This window comes from Thamnophis sirtalis, unplaced genomic scaffold (genome assembly GCF_051295495.1).
Source record: "Thamnophis sirtalis isolate CommonGarterSnake01/CBP01778 unplaced genomic scaffold, rThaSir2_p1.2 scaffold_7, whole genome shotgun sequence".
In the NCBI taxonomy this organism is placed as follows: domain Eukaryota; kingdom Metazoa; phylum Chordata; class Lepidosauria; order Squamata; family Natricidae; genus Thamnophis; species Thamnophis sirtalis.
In genome coordinates, this window is record NW_028261387.1 from 74,695,237 (window position 1) to 74,715,267 (window position 20,031).

General features: G+C 42.6%; 1 protein-coding gene across 3 annotated transcripts in view; it reads left to right on the forward strand.

The window, feature by feature from the left end:
- Nucleotides 1-3,135: 3,135 nt before the first annotated feature.
- The window catches only part of NCOA3 (nuclear receptor coactivator 3), a 92,635-nt gene continuing 75,739 nt past the window's right edge, over nt 3,136-20,031 (forward strand). For all 3 annotated transcript variants that reach the window (XM_087720437.1, XM_087720439.1, XM_087720438.1), the window contains exon 1: nt 3,136-3,250. The gene's annotated coding sequence lies outside the window, so the exon portion shown is untranslated. The remainder of the gene's footprint in view (nt 3,251-20,031) is intronic.

Consider the following 20,031-nt stretch of genomic DNA (forward strand, 5'->3'; position numbering starts at 1 on the left):
ATATAAACTTTGGTCATGTTCCCTATTTTATTTTTTTGTTAACCAGCACACTCTCCATGATACTTTAGGTGACTTCTCTCTCCCCAATTGCTTTTTCTTGATACAGATAGTCCTTAACTTAACAACCATTTGTTTAAGCAACCATTCAAAATTGCAACCACAGCGAAAAATGTTACTTACAACCAGTCCCTGCACTTATGACTGTCACTGAATCACCACAGTCATGTGATCAAAATCCAACCAGTATACCAGTATATATGTACAATAGCTGCAGCATCCCAGGGTTATGTGAACACCATTTGTAACTTTCTCAACTGGCTTCTGACAAACAGTCAAGGGGGGAAGCCAGATTCACTTAACAGTTGTAGTGATTTGCTCAACAGTGGTAAAAAGGTCATAAAATCGGGTGTGACTCACTTAACATTAACATGTGTATTAAGACAGTAACATTAAGGAACCTTAATTCATTGCACCCCGGGTAAAGTCTTTTTATTTTTTTTCAAAGCTAGTATGCTGAAATACAAATGGGGAATGGGCTTTAATATGCATTTGTTTCTTATCAATTCGTATTGATGTTCATTGCATGCAATTGGTTAGCAAGTATATTTAGGATGGGGAATATGGAATGTATTGATATAAGAATTAGAAGGATCTAATCAATCTCTTCAGAGGGAATGTGAAACAAAGGACCTGTCAATATTTTAGCAGAAAATAAACTTGATTGTGAGGGGAAAAGTACAAGAAATTGAGATCTGCATCATGATTCTCCCCAAGTTTTTGCCCATCCATAGTTCCTAGGCTGTGATGACTAGTAATTCTTACTTGAACTCCTGGATTTCAAGAGTAACAGTTCAGACAGTTTCTAAAAATTGTGACATCCATGGCCAATAATAAAATCTGCTGATGTGCTTTCATACTTTTCCAACCTGATGCCTTCTGGCTGGGAATATTTGAAATTATAATCTATGTACATGTGTAGTGATTTAAGGTTGGGTATTACAGGAATACTTGCAGTCATGTTTTTAGAGTATATCAGTGCCATGAATTGTATAGTGCTGTGATGGCAAACCTATGGTGGGCATGTAATCTGTCAGCCAGCTCAGCTTCACTGCGCATGTGCGTGCGCCTCCTGCCGGCCAACTGATTTTCAGGTCTCTGCCACGCATGCGGGAGATGCACATGCATGTGGGGGGGTCGTGCAGCATGCGCGGGGCAGGGATTACAAAGAGGGCACCCCTTGCACTCTGTTGTTTTTCCCAGGAGTCTCCATGCATCTTGCTTTGGATGCCAGGTAAGTGCAGGGCCCGTGCGTGGGCTTTAGGAGGGCAAAAAACAGGCCTCCCAGAAGTCCGGAAACAGGCCCATTTCCAGCCTCCGGAGCCCACGGGAGGCTGTTTTTACCTTTCCAGAGGCTCAAGGAAAGCCTGAGGAGAGCGAAAAAATCCCCCACACACTGTGGTGTAGGAGACCGAGCAGACCAAGCCCACCATGGCCACCCCACCCAGCAACAGGGCAGAGATCAGTTGCTAAAATTTTACGTAGGGGGAGGGTCATGCGTGCATGCGCAAGGATGCTGACTGCAGTGCATTATGGGTGTGGGCACACTTATGTGCGCACAATTTCAGCACATGAGGACAAAAAGGTTAGCCATCACTGGTAAAGTGTGTTGGAAGAAATGTCCTTCTGGGTTCGGCTCCAAGTGGGGAAAAAGACACTGGAGACATGGAGGCTGCTTGGAAAGATGGTTTTAATGGTGGACAGGACCACATGGCTTGAGTCCTGAACAGAAAAAGTGATTACATGCTTCAATGTTGGTGGAGAAGAGAAGAGAAAGCAAGGGAGGAAGAGAAGCTGAGTCCCTGGTTTTATCCCCCTCTGGCCTTTGATCTTGAGCTTGTGCTCTGATTGGTTGTCAGACTCCAATGGAGCCATGCAGGGGCAACTCTAAGCTGTGTTTTGCATCCAGGTTTGGTTGAGTACTCAGATGCCTTGTGGCTTGTTGGGTTAGGCCTTAATCCCTTCACTCTGGAGCTGAAGGAAATAACTCTCTTTATTATTTAAAGTGGACTAACTCAGGCTTTAATGACTCATTGACAAGAGAAGGCTGAGGGAGGGGCTTGCTAGGCTTTTTATAACCTGTTCAGTCCCGCCTGTCTGTTTCCTGTTCCTCTGTAAGAAATGTATTCTGATTGGTTGTCAGACTCCCATGGGGCCATGCAGGGGTAACTTTAAGCTGTGTTTTGAATCCAAGTATGGTTGAGTTCTCAGATGCCATGTGGTGAGTTGGGTAAAGTTCCTTAATCCCCTCCCCTGAAGTGGAGAAACCTTTATTATGTAAAGTGGACTAGCTTGGCCTTCTTAATGGCCCATTGACAAAGTGGGGATGGGCAGGAAGCTACAGGCAGCTATTCTGCCTTTTAAAACATATGTGTCTTTTCACATCCAGAGAAATATTCTGCCTTTTCAATATTTCCTAGGATATTTCATTTTTCTGGGAGAGGGCTGGGTGATAACTTCCTACACTTCAAAAGCCTAAGGTGATGTATAAAACATTTAAAGCACAACTTTCCATACTGAAAGTGTGAACAGTCCTGAGGTAGGCTAATCCATCACCTTAACCACTAGACAGTGACTCAAGAGATATCTCTGTGAAAATAATGAAGCTTCGTGAATCTTTAACTGATAATTTGAATTTAGAAATTTCTAGCTTTAAAGTTGTTAATATTTAGTTCTATTAAACTTTTGGGGGTAGGAATGTAAAGGTATTTTAATTATGCTCAATTTTTACACTTTCACACCAACACACACCTCTTTTAAAAGCCTCAGGCAGCTGACATTTTCAAAATGTAAAACCAACAAATTAATTTTGGCGCATGTCCAGGAACGCAGAGGATTTGTTTGCACGCTTTCCCCAAAGCGTTATTTACAAAGATTTAGAGAAGCCAGGACGAACATTATTGGTTAGCGACTACAAACCCCAAAGGGCATTGCGGCGTGAGAGAACTCATGCGAGGCGAGGCCAGTCGCAGAGAGGCTTTTCGCAGAGGTGTCCCTTTGGTGGGGAAACTGCTGAACTACAAGTCCCAGATGACTACGCGCTTGCCGGACTGGCTCCAGCTCTTTGAGGAGGCTGGTTCCTACTTTAAATCCAGGCAGAGATCAAAATGGCGGCCGCGAGCTGAGTGTGAGGTGGGGAAAGGCAAGAGAGACGCGGAGCAGAAGGCGCGCTCGGCGGCTTTTCCCGGGGGCGGTGAGTGCATTCTCACATGCAAGGGGCGGAGAGGAAGTAGCGGTCTCCAGCGAGGAATGCCTGCTTCTTCTTAGGAAAAGAGTTTGCAAGGGGCAGCCCTAGTTCCTTACGTGTCCCCTCTTCCACAGGGGGGCGTCCTCGGGCTTGAGGGGGGGGGGGAATCAGGGTTTAAAGTGGGGCTTGGGGATGAGGAGAAAGTGTGTGTGTATGGGGGGTAAGCTGCCTTGTCCCCGGGAGATTGTGCCGGCGAAGGGCTCTGCACCTTCCCGGACGGCTTCGCGGGGCGTGTAAGATGCCCGCAGAAGGGGCGAAGAAAGGAAGGGTTTCCTTGCAGTCAGAAACGGCTGGAGTAGAGAATTTGGCGCTCTCCCGTCGCGGATCCGAAGACTTCGGGGTGGGTGTTTCACCGACGTCGGGAGCGGTGAGAGAGAAACCCTCCAGCCTCTCTTTGGTGCCTGTTTCTGGAGAGACGGGGCGAACGCGGGAGATGTAGGGCGGGGAGCGGGCTCCCTCGCTACCGGGGAAGTTGCAGGGCGAGGGTGACTCCGAAGGAAACTCGAGAGTCGCTTTCCAGCCTCCTCGCCTTGTTGAGTTTGGAGCGTCTCCCAAGAAAGTCCCCCGAGGACTCCGGGCGTGAGGATGCCCGGAGTCTCGGTCGGCTGGCTTGTCTTTCAGCCGTAGCGAGCAAGCGAGCATGCAAACAAGCGCTGGACTTGGAAGAGCGGGGTGGTTGGATCGGCGGCTTCCGCTTTCCTGCTTGTAAACGGGGGTAACAAACCACTGCGAAGCCAAAGGGGACGCGAGGGCGGCGGGGAGGGGGCGACAGCCTCGGGGTATGGGGAGCATTTTATACCCAGATGCATTTATTTCTAACTATTTCTGGTTACTTATTATTAAAACTTTGAAGTTTTCCCTTGCTTCTGTGCAAGGTGCTGGTTGGCTGCCTTTCAAGTGTGTCTTGGCTTTGCCAAGTTTCTCAAGGGGGAAAAAACATGTTTTCATTCTGGTTTGTAGTGTGGCTAGCCAGGTTTTTATTTTTATTTTGTTAAAAGTGATTTTTTTAAAAAAAAAGATAGCTTATGGTTATAATATATGAAAATGAATGAAAAATATTTAAAACGTATACATGATATAGGTATATAGCAAAAATTAATGTTATCTTATCATGGCTGTTTAACAGTCTTAAACTGATATTGTCAACAACAATAAAAATAGGTATGTCTGGTCTTTGGTATATGAGATACTACCTCAGGTTTACTTTCTATGATACAGATAGTCTCTCTGGCTTGGTTAGTGAAATGAAAAAGATGTTTGTAATGGATGTAGATATTGAAAAGCATATATTCACAAATATTTGATAATAGGACATGAGGAGCAGAATACTTAATTCATTTGCCTGATCTGTCATCATAAGAACATTCTACATTGTAACATTTTATATAACCCCTAATTATATCATGTTACATTGACTGTAATATTTATACACAAATTTATTTTTATAAAATATAATCTATTAGTAAGCCAACAAGAGTGTTGACAGATCAACACCATGGTTTCTACAGAATCACTAGAAGAAAATTTCAACAGTCACTGGAAGAAGCTTTTCATATTTGCTATTTCTAGCCTGATACAATCTGCACAATATCTTATTTCATTTAAATATTGATACATTGAGCATATTGTATCAATATCGTATACATATATTGTATGTTTCTAACTTGGAACTTATCATTGTATATTAATTTGCTTATCAGTTATACACAAGATAGCTAAAGAAGAAAGCTCTGATCACAATAGAATCAAAAGGAGTGCTATTCCTTTACTGTACAAAGCTTAACAATGTAGATTGTATATATTAAAATATTCAGCAAACAAAAGCCTGACTTCTTATATACTGCATATTGGAGAAATCATAAAAATACACTTGTTAAAACATTTGAGGAAAGAATATATTGTATGTAAGATGAACCCCGTTACTATGTCTCAAATGATACTGGATACTAGTCTGACATTAGAGGTTGCTTCAGGTCTTGCATATAAATGAGCAATATGAGCAGTAATCGAAGATCTTATTTTTGCATTGTCTTACAGCGCTGCTTAAGTCATGCTGTTATTCTGAATACAAGAAGAGAACATTACCTTTAGTATCTGAATTATTAGTGTGTGCAGCAATTACAATTTGAAGATAGAATATTGTAATGTTGTATTTTTTAGTATTTGCTTAAAATTGGCAATAATCGGAATATTTCAAGTTATGGTATTATGCTTAGAATAATTTTAGTAAAGGTAAAATGGGTTGTGCAAAGAGTATATTTTAAACATTGTGACGAACCAATGTGAAAACCGTTAATTTTAATCAGAATTACTAGCACTACTCTCCCCCAAATTATTGTAACATAGCTATTCCATTAATATGGCGTAAATAAAATTATTTAGAAAAACATATACAACATAATTAATACAAATCTGCAGATAAGTCTACAAACTTAGAATATTTTTTGGGGAAAAATGGCTAATAGTTTTTACAGTGGCTCATTTCTTAATTTTTCTTTTACATACAATCAAGATGACACTCTTATGGATATTTGATAAGAAACTACAGTTTAAGGTATTGAAATAGCATGGTAGGAGCAAGCAGATTGGATAAGGACAGTTCTTGACCAGGAGCTGAGTAAAAACCTCTCATTCAAGAAACTTTATGTTGGCTAATAATGTCACCACCCCTTTTAAGTCAATGCTCAGCAGGGAAACCTGCTATGCTTCAAATCCATTTTAAAGGGAATTTTCCTCTTCACAAGAAATTCAAGATCCCTCAGTAAGCTGCCATAAATTTAACAAGCAATTGGTTTCCTTTTAGATGTAAAAAGTATTAATATAGTTGTTCTGAAAAATAAATCGAATGATTTATTGACCATAGCAACCATTGAATGCCTTGTAGAGGTTGATAATTCTGACTCCCATTCTCATCAGTAGTGTAAGTTGGCCATTCATAGTTGTTAGCTGTGTGTTCAACACAGTTCACATTTGAGCTACAAATATTCTCTTCCATCGATATTTGTAGCTTTATTTAATCATACTGCCTCTGAAGACCATTCAGAAGTTTCAATAGTTTTAGCATATTAGTTTCACCAATATAGCACTACTGCTGTAGGAGTTACAGTGGCTTCCAGTCAGCTTCTGGATGCCAATCAAGGTAATGGTTATCACCTCTAAAACCCATAAAAAGAATGCCTTCTCTTTCTGCCTGAGGAGATCTCATTGAGGGAATTTGCTGAAGTCCCAGATATGAGGGAATGCCATCTACAGGAACTCCATGTTTAAATGAATTATAGACCAGTATCCAGTGAGTGATTGGGCTTCAACTACCGAGTGCTTTGAATGAGATGGATTATCTAGGTCCTTTCAAGTTGAGTTTCAGGTCTGGGTACAAGATGAAAATCAGTTCTATGTAAAAATTAAAGCTCTATTCAATCCTACTCCCACCAGTAAAATATTTGGTTTCATGTAGGCCAGTGGTGTCAAACTCGATTTTATGGAAGTCCGGATCAGGGTTGTGTTTGACCTTGGGGGGCCGGGATGAGCATAGTCAGGGTGGGTGTGGCCAGCTAGATGTCACTCATGTCAGGTCCCTGTGGTGGCCTGAGTTCTCTGCCAGTGAAAATGGGCTCCCAAGCTCCCATTTCAGCTGCAACAGCCTCTTGCAACCCTCTGCCAGTGAAAACGGAGCTCAGGAAGGCTCATGCAGGCCAGTCCTTCACTGTTTCCAGGGCAGCTCTGTGGGCCACATCTAAGCAACGCTGCAGCATAATCTGGCCCCTGGGCCTTGAGTTTGACATCCCTGGTGTAGACAATCACAGATTCATCTTAAAGTAGGAAAGCCATTGAATTTGAGGGTAAGGAATTCAGGACTCTGAATTAACAACTGGCAATCTTTCTCTGTGTAGGGGCTAGAGGCTATGCAGCCATCACCATTTTGGGCTCACATGCCAAAGTGGCTGGTGAAGCCATTGACAAAATGGCTATATGAGGAAGTGGCAAGTAATCTTCCCTCTTGTGGGCCTGGATGAATATTGTTGTTTTGGGAAAAATGGGCTGGATGATTTTGGGTGGACAGTCCATGGTTGTAGAGATTGCTGTCTCCTGTTTTAAGAGATGATAGAAATGCTGATACATGTAAAGAGTTCCAATTCATTTATTAGATGTTCTTAGTTTTCATTCAGTGAAGTCTTAAACAGAGCTTTTTAGTTAAAAATAATGTTCATACTAGATAGTATACTTAGGCAGCATTTGCATTTTTTTCTCTTATTAACTTTTCTTCATAATGTATTTATTTTTCATCACATGTATGTATGTGTGTGTGTTTGTGTGTATATGTATGTATGTATGTGTATATGTATGTGTGTGTGTGTGTGTGTATGTATGTATGTGTTTATATATATATATATCTCCCTTTATTTATTTATCAGCATAAATAAATATATATATATATATATATATATATATATATATATATATATATATATATATATATATATATATATATATATATATATATATATATATATATATATATATATATATATATATATATTTCTATCTGACATCTTATTTTAGTTTTCCCATGTTTATGTGGATAGTGGAGAATGTATACTATATATGACCTTCAGTCTATTTTTGCAGATGTCTCTGTTAATTAATGTAGCGATGATGCGAGACTTTGGTTCAAGGAGAAAAGCAACAAAATAAATGTTTTGAGTCTTTTGGAAGCCTATTGAACCTACTTTGCTTACTGAATCTATCTTGCAATAGCAGCAGCAACCACTCCAAAATTTTCTGGAGGAATTTGCAGGATTAGCCAGGATTGGGTATTATGATGTCCAATTGACCTCGAGACACAGTTAAAACTGAAGCCACACCTCTGTGCTCCTTGCTTCTGGTTCCCAGTTTCAACTCTCTCTGGCCGAAGAAGGACGAGTTGCTTTTGGTTCCAGTGATTCCCCAAACACAATCCAGAGCCATCCTGCAAATTCCTTCCCCCTGCCTTCCCCCTTTTGCCTCCATCTGCTTCCTGGAAGCCTCCCCTTGGTGTGGCTAGCTTCCGGCCACCGGTAAGAGTTTTACAAGTTGTTTGTTGGGGCTATTAGAGGCGGGACGCCATTCCGGTGACCATTTTGGGCCCCGTGTTCCGGTGCACTGCATGGGCTGAAGCAGAGGCTGCTATGGAGTCTCAATCTCATCCCTGCCATCCTGGGGGCCATCCCTTCCACAGCTGCGGCAAGACCCTATGGGCCTGGAGTGATGCCAGGAGGCCCGGAGCGGTGCAGGACGAGGATCGTGTGCTGCGTGGTGTTGCTGGCAGCCGCGCGGCTTGAAAAGGGGCCGGAAAGGTCTACTGCTAAAATCATCGCGCGGAGGCTGTGAGTGATTGGGGGAAGCTGTTTTTTGCTACTGGTCGGGTGGGCTGAACCTGGAGGAGCCTTGACCTGGTACCATGACTGATGGAGAGGAGATACCTGATTCCCCCATTGTCTCCCGGGGAGGGACCTTCCAGTGGGGCCCCGAGAAAGGCCCACAGCCTCTGCAAGGCTGTGAAAGACCATGGCTGCTGGGAGGCCTCCCAAGGCCTTACAGAGGGATGTAGAAAGGAGGCACAGGGCCCTGGAAAAGCAGGTGTCCAGGGCTGAACAGAGAGCTAGGCCTAGTTCTCCCCTGAGGTCCAGATCATCTATCAGATCGAGGTCTAGGTCCCCTTCCAGGGGGGATTCCCCATTATATGTCAGAGAATATGCAGGGGATATTTCTCCTTCCCCCAACCTCTCCATGGTAGAACAGAGCCCCTATCTGAGGGATCCTTTTCAATGAAGGGAGGTCCGGGGGGATAGTCCCATTAGGCCATCCTTGGCTCCACAGCCTGATGACTGAACAGGTTGGGGAAGAGGAGGATTCCTTCATTAGGGACATGGAACAGCTTCCTGCAAGCATTTAGAGGTTTATTTCCTCTGCAATCTCTCATGGAATTGCTATTGGTTTAAAGAAGGGGACTGCAAGCCTTGCAACTAGGGCAAAGCTTACTGGGGGGAGCATTGCTCAGGTCAGTCCTAGACCCTCCCCGCAGAAGTGCACCGGCCAATTTCACCTTCTCTGGCTAGCGAAGATTCCATGGTTGGGGATCAGGGCCAGAGAGAAGTAGATATGTCTGATGATGATGATCCCTCAAAACCTGAAACCCCAGCATTCTCAGGATTGTTTCCCCCGGATTTGTTCAAATCTCTGCTACGTAAGGCGAGGGCCACAGCGCAACTGGGTGAGACAGAGAGCACCAATGAAGGTGCCAAGGAAGGTGGCCCAGAAAAGAAACCAGAGGGCTGGGTTTACTCAGAACCTCCTCCAGCGAAGGAGGAAATCCCTGCCCCATTGCTATTCTTGGAAGTTGTTAAGAAATAGTGGGAAAAGCCAGGGACTTTTCCTAACCCTAGTAGCGGTGATAGGAGATTCTTTAACATAGAGCCTAATTTTTTGGAGGCTTTGCAGGTGCCCACAGTTGACCCTCCAGTGGTGGCCTTGGCTTCTACGTCTACGGTGGCTGATTACTTGAAATGTGGCTGATTACTTGAAAACTGAGCCAAGGTGGCGCAGTGGTTAAATGCAGCACTGCAGGCTACTGCTAGATCAGCAGGTCAGCGGTTCAAATCTCACCGGCTCAGGGTTGACTCAGCCTTCCATCCTTCCGAGGTGGGTAAAATGAGGACCCAGATTGTTGGGGGCAATATGCTGACTCTCTGTAAACCGCTTAGAGAGGCCTGAAAGGCCTATGAAGCGGTATATAAGTCTACTGCTATTGCTATTGCTATTGCTAAACCGATGACAAGAAGGCGGATCTGACTGTTCGGAAAACATTCCAGTCTTCTGCATGGGCAATCAAGGCAGCTGCCTCAGCGTCATTCTTTAGCCGCACGGCTATCTTTTGGCTCCAGCAAATGCAGGAACGGATTCCGCCGGAGGAGGTGTGTATCTCCTCCTCGGGAGGAGATCTCAACAAGCTGGTTGCAGTTGCACAGTTCTCTGCTGATGCCACTCTGCACACCATGAAGTATGTCTTCCTGGTGTTAGCCTCCTCGGTGACCTCCCAACGTCTCCTGTGGCTGCGGGGGTGGCAAGCTGAGAACAAGGCAAAGTGGCATCTGGCCTCATCACCTTCTGCTGGGGGCTCCCTTTTCAATGCCCCATTGGATCCAATCCTTGTTGAGGACAAGAATAAGAAGAAGGTGATGCCCATGAAGAAGTCGGAGCAGAAGTCTGCACCTTATTTCCGGAAGCAGCCCTATTGTCAGTCAGATCAGGAAGTTCAACAAAGCAGGTATTTTTCAAGATCAGATAGGCAGTCGGATAGACACTACTTAAGGGATAGGCCTAGGTTCCAACCCCAGGGGAAGAGACACTTTTGGGGAGGGAGGTGGCTGTCCCTACCGCCAGGGCAGATAGATCAATAGCGACCCCACCCATAGGCGGCAGACTGATCTTGTTTGCCAATGCCTGGGCTGAGCTTACCACAGATGCCTGGGTTTTGAACACGTCAGATTTGGCCTGCGCCTGGAGTTCCTCTCCATTCCCCCGAACCACTTTCGGACATTTTCAGTCGCCAAGAGTAGGGATAAACGCTCTCTCATGAGACAGGTGATCCAACACCTCTTAGATATTAGGGTGGTGGAACTGGTTCCACCGGACCAAGTAGGGTCAGGATTCTATTCTAACCTCTTTGTCGTTCCGAAACGTTCAGGGGGATGGAAGGCGATACTAGATGTAAAACTTCTAAATTTTCACTTGGTCTATAGGAGATTCAAAATGGCATCCCTTAAGTCCATTTTGGCAGGGATCAGGCGTAATGACTTCATGGCCTACATCGATCTGACGGAGGCTTATCTCCATATCTCCATCTTCCCTGGCCACCATAAATACCTCAGGTTCTCCTATTTAGACATTATCAGTACTGTTGGGACTGACATCCGGACATCACCTTCACTAAGGTCCTGGCTGCAGTGGCGGCTTCCCTCCGAGAGCGCTCCTTCAGGATCCAATTTATCTCGAGGACATCTTGGTCCAGGCAGTGTCATTTGAGCATGCGAGGGAGGACATTTTGTTAGTAGTGTCTACGCTCCAACAGTTAGGGTTTTCAGTGAACTTGGATAAGAGTTCTCTGATCCCCAGCACCAGGATTCTTCACCTAGGGTGAACCATAGATTCCAGGTTGGGGAAGGTGTTCCTGTCCCACGACCATAAAGTTAGTTTGCTAGCTTTAGTTAGACAAGTTAGATGTCAGCGTTTTGTTTTTGTAGTGGTGCTTCCCAGCTTGCTGGGGAAATTCATTTCTTGCATAGACATGGTGCCTTGGGCTCGTCTGCACATGAGGCCGCTTCAATGGCGTCTCCTGCATCAGAGGTCCAGTTCCAGCAATTCCGAGGCAAAGGTTCCAGTGCAGCTGTCATTGAGGTGGTGGCTCTCCCTGGCACTACACAAAGACTGCAAGTTCAGGGAGCCGGAGCACCTCATCCTGACAACGGACTCCAGCTTGTACGGGTGGGGAGCTCTCTTGGAGTCCCAGGGCCATTGGACCTGGTTGGACCGCCAACACAATATCAACTGGTTGGAGCTGCAAGTGATTCACTTGGTACTTCAAGGACCATGTTCGAGACCGGAATGTCTTGGTGCTAACCGACAACAGGGCGGCGAAGGCCCACATCAACCGGCAAAGCGGCACACACTCCAGGGCTCTTTGAACCGAGGCGATGGCACAGTGTCTGGGCGGAGAGGCATCTTCGATTGCTCAGGGCGGAGCACATCACAGGAGTAAACAATCATCAAGCCAACTGGCTCAGTTGGGCCACGGTTGACCACGGAGAGAGGAGCCTTCTCCCGGAACTGTTCCAGACCATCTGCTCCATGTTCAGCCATCCAGAGGTAGACCTGTTTGCCACACCGCAGAACACTCAGGTGGAACGGTTCTTCTCTCGGTGCCCAACTCGGGGGCGGAAGGGGTGGACATTCTTTGGTCTCTGTGTCTGTGCCTGCTCTACACTTTTCTTCCCCTTCTCCCTGGGGTAGTTCGGAAGATGATCTTAGAGAGGGCGGAGCTCATCTTAATGGCACCTTAACTGGCCGCGCCAGGCGTGGCTTGTGGACCTCATGTGACCTCTGAGTGACCCTTAAGGTAGTGTTCCTCGTGGTGGTCACCTCAGCCCATCGCATCTCTGAACTGGGGGCATTGACCTCCACGTCAGATCTTTGCACATTCCACAATAATCGGGTCGTCCTGCGACTGGATCAGACTTTTCTTCCCGAGGTAAACTCCCTTTTTCACAGATTGCAGGAGGTAGTCTTGCTGGATTTTTGCCCGGCCCCGTCACATGATAGGGAACGTCTTTGGCACAGGCTGGTTGTCAGACGTGCCTTGCACATTTACCTGGGCGCACAGAGAACCTCAGGAAATCTTAGGCACTTTTCGTTTCCTTTTACTCATCTTCCTTGGGGAAGAGGGTATCCTCCTCTGCTATATGGAGATGGATCAAATTGGCCATTGCACTGACCTATGAGGTTCAGCACCAACTGGTTCCCCAGGGCATCACAGCACACTCCACCAAGAGCGCGGCTACCTCGGCGGCCTTGGCTACACAGGCGCCTATTGCAGAGATTTGTAGGGCCACTACATGGGCCTCCCTGTCTCCCTTTATCAGGCACTACAAGTTAGATGCTTTTGCATCTGCTGATGCAGCGTTTGGTCGTAGGGTGTTACAACAGGTGGTAGCGCATGGGGAGCCCAGGACCAATAGTGCCCCTCCTGAGGGATATTAACTTGGGTATGTCCCAATCCTGCAAATTCCTCCAGAAAATGACGGTATTACCTGAACTGTTATTTTGGGAGGTTTGCAGGATTAGCTAGGTTCCCACCCTAGCATTGGTCCATCAGGTTGGGGAGTTCAGGGGGTAGGGTATGTCCCCTTATGACTTGTTTTCAGGTGTTTTTCAGTGGATTTGACTCGTTGAAACTGGGAACCAGAAGCAAGGAGCACAGAGGCATGGCTTCAGTTTTAACTCTGTCTTGAGACCAATTGGACATCATAATACCCAATCCTGGCTAATCCTGCAAACCTCCCAAAATAACAGTTCATGTAAGACCAACTGTCATTTCAATATTCGTCCTTTAGTAACATTATTGTTATAGTCTTCAGGAGCCAGAAATACATATATTTTTTTTAAAAAATGTATTGCTCTTGGCTGCAGAAACAGTGCCATCCTGCTTTGTTGATACTATTTTGAACCTATTTCATTCTTGTTGGAATACTCAAACGACATATTCCTAGGAACACTCATTTTGCTAGAAGAATAGGAGGAATAGGACCTTCAATCCTTTTTTTAAAAAGCTGATAATACAATTTGAAAATGTATAGGTTCCATGAATCCTACATTACTTGACTCAGGTTGTTAGGTCTCTGGTAACTTCCTTATTACCTACACAAAATAAGTATTATTTTGGAGAATGTTACTACTTCTGGAGAAATGAGAAGTAACTTGATCACAGTAGATAATCCTGAACTTATGACTGCAATTAGGACTGGAGTGAAGTGGTCATTAAATGAAACACCGCGTGACTGAACATGTCACTGCATCACTTGATGGCAATCCTGGCTCCTCTAGTTGCATTCACTAAACAATTGCATGGAATATTAAGAGGAATGTGCAACTGGGTTGGGGGAGACTTGGGGCTTATCAGTCAGTAGTGGGTTCCAGATCCTGTTCCAACCAGTACTCTGTGACTGGGCCGGGTGTCCTCGGCGGGCATGTGCACTGCGCAAGCATGCGCACGCCATCGCCCAGTGACACTCAGCTGCTTGGCGGACGTCATGCAGGCGCCGCACGCTATGCGTGCGTGCACAATTGACCCATTTGCTTCAAAAAGCAGTAAGGAACACGGGCAGGCAGGAGGGCCAAACGGCCCACTGTTCTGGTACGGTGGCCGCTGCTCTCAGCTACCACCGGTACTCCCATACCGGGCCGTACCCCCCGGAACCCACCACTGGTACCAGCATGTAGAAACTTGCAATGGGCCAGAAAGCACTGACTGGCTCAAGGACTTACTGGCACACCTGAAGCTGCTGCAGCCCTGGAGGCTTTTGGCCTGTTTCCTAGCCAGCTGTCCAACAATGTGCAAGAACCTTTGAATGGTTCCAGGGGTTGCTGACATATGTAAAACTGTCATGGCACTGACACCTTAGGCCTTCTCACCACCCAGCAATACACGGAAGTCTTCAACCAACTCCAGGGTCTATTGGCGTGCAATTTACCTTTCAATTTTTCTGCATCTTCTGAGAGAGATGCCCAGCTGATGCAAGGTGCAGCCTTCTTACAGAAGCTGCTTTGTGCCATTTTGCAAACGGACACTATTTTTACAATTCTTTAGGAGGCTTTTTAAAAAGGGGGCTTTACGTATTGTGAGAATAGTGCCCACTTGCAAAATAGTATGAGAGGTCGTCTGTGGAAAGCATTGGCTGACATATCTGCCAGAAGCTGCAGAAAAACAGAAAGGTAAGTTGCTTGATGGTAAGTCCTGAAGCTGACTGAGGACTCCCATGCATGGCTGGATAGCTAGGAGGGGAATCCAGTCTGTTCCCTTTGCTTATAACCTTCCCTGCCATTTTTTCTCAATGACTTTTTGAGGAAGCTGGCAGACAAGATTGCAAATGACAATCACGTGATCATGGGGCCCTTGGCAACCTTGGTCAGTTGGCAAGGCAACAGTCATAAATATAATATAGAATTAAAGTCCCTGGGGAATATCAAAGATCTAAAGGTTATTGTTGGGACCATAACCATGAGGTGGTGGTGGAGATGTGACATTTTATTATGGCAGAAGTGTTCCATGGGATGTAAAGCACACTTTCTGAACCCAAACAGTGGTTAAATGACCAGTTGTATATTGAATGTCATTAACAGTTCTGGTGTGATGAAACACCTTACTCACATGGAGAATATTGCTTACAGACATCCCTACTGGCTTAGTTCCTTCACTGGTTGAGAATGGAGAGTTGGGTCTACTGTTAAGGCATTGTATTGGCACAGACTGGCTCTGTTAGTAATTTTGGGTGGCATAATATCATTGTTTACTGCTATTGGAAATGGGGTGTAGAAACCATTTTGTCTTCATTAATTTATCAGAGATTTTGTAGGATCTTACATCACATTTTCACTTTTTTATGTTCATTTTTATTTGTTACCTGATTATTCAATTATCTCCTGTTATCCCAATTAGTTTTTTGTTTTGTTTTAAATGGCTATAGTTAGGCTTTGCCACTGACAGTTACAACTTCCTCAAAGAAATTAATATTTTCCTATGAGGTTGCAGTTTGCTGATCAGAAGGATGTTTATGATAAGTATGTCTGATCTCCTTAGTCTAAATTTTCGCTGGTAGCCCTTAAAATTTTGTTTAAAAGGAGTAAATGAGCGAAAGAGTGGTTTTTACTAACACACATATAGTGCAGCTGGGATTTCCCTTGGCTAAGGATAATCTAAACTATTTTAATGTGTTCTTAATGCAGTATGAAAACTGCAGTGTTTTAAAATATGCTGGCTAGAATTTTAACTGGAAAACGGGTTTTTTGGAAATACATTTTGTTGATATTGGCAACTGGCTGAATGATTCCAACATATATGAAAGACACTAGTCTAGAAAAGTCTAGTTTTGGACTTTTGAAGTTATGAACTAAGAATAATTAATAGCATGTGGCTTAAATGGCATCTACTGGCCTTTTTACTTGCAATGTGCCAATAAGAATATTGCATCATGTTTCCATCAGTTTTTGAATATTGGTAACTGGAACCATGTTATTAAGCCTGCAAAAGATTAGGAAGTGACTTTATTATTAAAAGGAGAAATAAGTAGAATAAACTGACCCTATCATACTTCCTAAATCCATAACACAGTATGAATTTTTTTACAGCAAGCAATTGATTATCATTTATGATTTGTATGATTGATCCCTGGCATAGGGACCATCAAGTAGCAAACTTCTTTTTAGCATTTTGCATACTAACCAGGAACTGATGCCATCAAGCCCACTGAGGTGGTCTCACCTGCTGTGGAAAATTCCTTAGATGGGGATCCAAGATGTGAACAGATATTAAATAATGTCTGTAATGTTAATACCTACAAGTGAAAAATGAAGTTTTTATCTTCACCATCAATCATACTGTGTGTCCTAAATCAAGATCACGAAGTTTAAAATTGCCCCCAGCATAAGAATTGCTATAGAAAGGAGTTGCACATCTAGCAACTCCTGAACATAACCTATAAATCATTAGCTAAAGAACTACAGGAAGTCATCTATCAGAAAGTTTTAAAGCAATCTCCTTCCCTGTGTCATGAGCACTTACATTTGAATAATTTAATCCAACAGGTAGCCAAAAATGATTCCTGTTATATTATTTCAGAATCCATTTAAGACCTCTATTTGGAGCCTTCAAGAGAAGACAATCTTACAGTCTTGGATAGCACATCTAGAGTGTGTTTTAATACTTTGTCTTCAGCAATCCTTGAGGGCAGATCCAAGAATATTCCAGGGTCACTGAGATTAGGTCACATGGATCAGGTACGGGTAGGCCTTGACTTACAACCATTCATTTGGTGATTGTTCAAAGTTACAGTGGCACTGTAAAAAGTGATTTATAACTAATTTTCACACTTAGGACTGTTGCAGCATCCCCATGGTCATGTGATCAAAATTCAAATGCTTGGCAACTGGCTCATATTTTTGATGGTTGCAATGTACTGGGGCCATGTAATCACCTTTTGTAACCTTTTGATAAGCAGTCAGTGGATAGCCAGATTTACTAAACTGTGCTATTAATGGCTGCAGTGATTCACTTAACAACGGTGGCAAGAAAGGTCGAAAAATGGGGCAAAACTCGCTTAACTATTATTTTACTTAGCAATGAAAATTTTGGACACAATTATTGTCATAAATCAAGGACTATCTGTAGTATTGACTTTGTGGAGTATTTTTAAGTTGTTGCCTTTTATTCTGATTGAAGATGACAGCTATTCCAGCTATTTAAAATAATCTTAGTTGCACTGAACAATTTTTATATGGCAGACAGAAATAACAAAGTCACTTCTGTGGCAAAATTTTACTACTTAGAGTAAGAAAAACATTGTGGAAGTGATACCATCACAGGAGGGAACACTTATCTGAAAAGGTAACCACATCATGTAATTGAAGGTAGTCCAGTTTAAATACCTGGGCTTAGATCAGAACAGTATTCCCTGATTTCTGGTTTACAGTGATACTTTGGTATTTGTTAATTGGTTCAGGAAGATGTGATGAGTACTAAAACTGACAAGTGCCAAACAAACCATGTGACTTACTACATGGTCCTTTATTTCAGCTGGGAGGGACTTCCTGTCTGCCCCTTTTCTATGTCAAGTACCTTCCCAGCATGGTTGACTTACTGTTTGCCCTCTGAGGTGGTCCCCCTCTTCCTTTTGCAGCAACCTCCCCGGCATCGCCAACTTCCTGTCTGTTTTCCGTGGCTTGAGTTTTTGGACTTTTGTTTCCAGAGTCTCTTGCCATTGGGAATGCAGTCTGAAGACTAGTGAAGTGAAAGTCGGGAAAGTAGTTTATCTTTGCTTTACAGTATTTGTTTTTAAGGACTTCTATCAAATTCCCCAAACCACTTGTTCCTCAATATCAAACTTTAAAGTCTTACTAATAAAGGAAACATATGTAGGTTAGGGTTGAACTGTGGTGTTCTTGGAATCCATAGTGGAATGGAAACTTGGAATCAGACTAATCAGTCATCAACAGGTGTATAGAGATAAACTATATTTAAACACCGTTTAAAAGAGACAAGTTAAAAAGCTAAAAAGGAAACAAACAATCTAACAATGCTAACAATCAATACTCAGATAAACTGGGATTAGCACTAGGATAAACACCAGACAAACAAGCAGTATACAATACCCTAATCAAGGACGGATGGACACACAGACATACACACCATTCTGTGAGGAAGATGGGTAGCTTATAAAAACATGATAAAAAATAAAATAAAACTACCAACTAAGATTATCAAACAGCAAGCAATCAAGAAACTATCACACACATAACAACTCCTCTGATAGGACAAGATTTAAAGCAAATCTCACACTCTCTTAACACTGAAGATGTTACTTAGTTGGGTAATGAAATGTTAGCAAGAAAGCAATCAAGCTCAGAGAGTACTAAGGACATTAAAATCTGTGCTATACCATCAAATGCTTATTAGTTGTATTGTTGCATCTTGATGATAATGATAGTAAGAAAAATAATGTGTACAAAAATGAAGAGAGAAAGGTGATTTGTAGTCCTCAAAAGATGGAAAGACTAAAAATGAAGGTTATGAACAAAGCCTGGTTCATGAATCATGAATTATCAGAAAATATAATACTGTATGCTTAATGCATTTTGTGATCTTTTCTTTAAGGGCATGGATTTTTGTTATAGCTATTGTGGGGACTGATTGAATTCACATTGTGATTTGCATCACTCTTTCAGTGTTTATAATTGCACTCTAATAGCATGTAGGATCATGTCAGTAATTTTTAAAAATACTTTCCTTTATTAGAATAAAGGAAGAATAATTTATTAGAATAATGAAGGAAAGCATTAACAAAAATAAAAGTTTATTTTTGCTAATGATATGCTAGAGATTTCTACAAAATGTGGATGTAGAAGGGCTTCTGTACTGCACCTTTGTAAAAATAGTAGCCTATTTTTCAGTGCAGATCTATGTGTTATTACTATATGCTGTGTATCTATTGTGTTACACTGATGCCTGCAGGAAGAAAAGTATCAATTCTTACACTTTCTTTGTTGGTTGCTTGGAAGAAATTTTCATATATTGCAAATGAACAGGTAGTAGCTAATTACAGCCTTGCTAAAAATGAAATGATTGCAGTTCTGATGAAGGATTACATACTTCTCTGACATTATTCAGTATAGATATAATCTGGGTATTATCCTTTATATTTAATAGTGTAGGTTTAATTGAACCATTGAAAGCACTTCAACAACTCATCAGATATAAACAATAATCTTGTTACAATAAGACTATTGTTTATACTTGTGGCATTGTTGAAGTGCTTAGAGTGGATAATTTATGTCTGTTGAATGCACATAAGCTTTTGTATATTGCAATACACTTTATCACTATAGTGCTTAGAAAGGAGTGCTATATATATTTTGCCCCAAAGTTATTGAATTAGCCTCAGTTACTGAGTGGAGACTGTAACTTGTAGCAAGAATATTGTTTTTCAATTGACTTTAAAAGCTATAAAATCTTTCAAAATTTCCAAAGCATATTTGAGATAAAAACTTAATTGGTGCATTGTAGAATAAAATATCAGAATGAACTACACAGTTTTAGGATATTACCTAGTAAATTTTCCAACCTTTTCCATTACACTAGAAATACTTACATCATGTTTACATTGCTGATAGTCTGGTCAGCAGTTTTCACTCTGAATGGAATGTTAAACTATTCAATCTGTCATATGCAGGCAAGTAGCAGAATTTTAGTACTGAAAACAAACTTCAGCAAAGGAATTTAATATTTCTACATTTTTATTATTTAATGTAAACATGTTTATTAGTTAGTCATTGTTCAGATTGACTGATGTAAGCTTCAGAATACTATATTGTAAATATGAAACAAATTCATACTGATCCATTATTAAGCATTTAACAAACACACT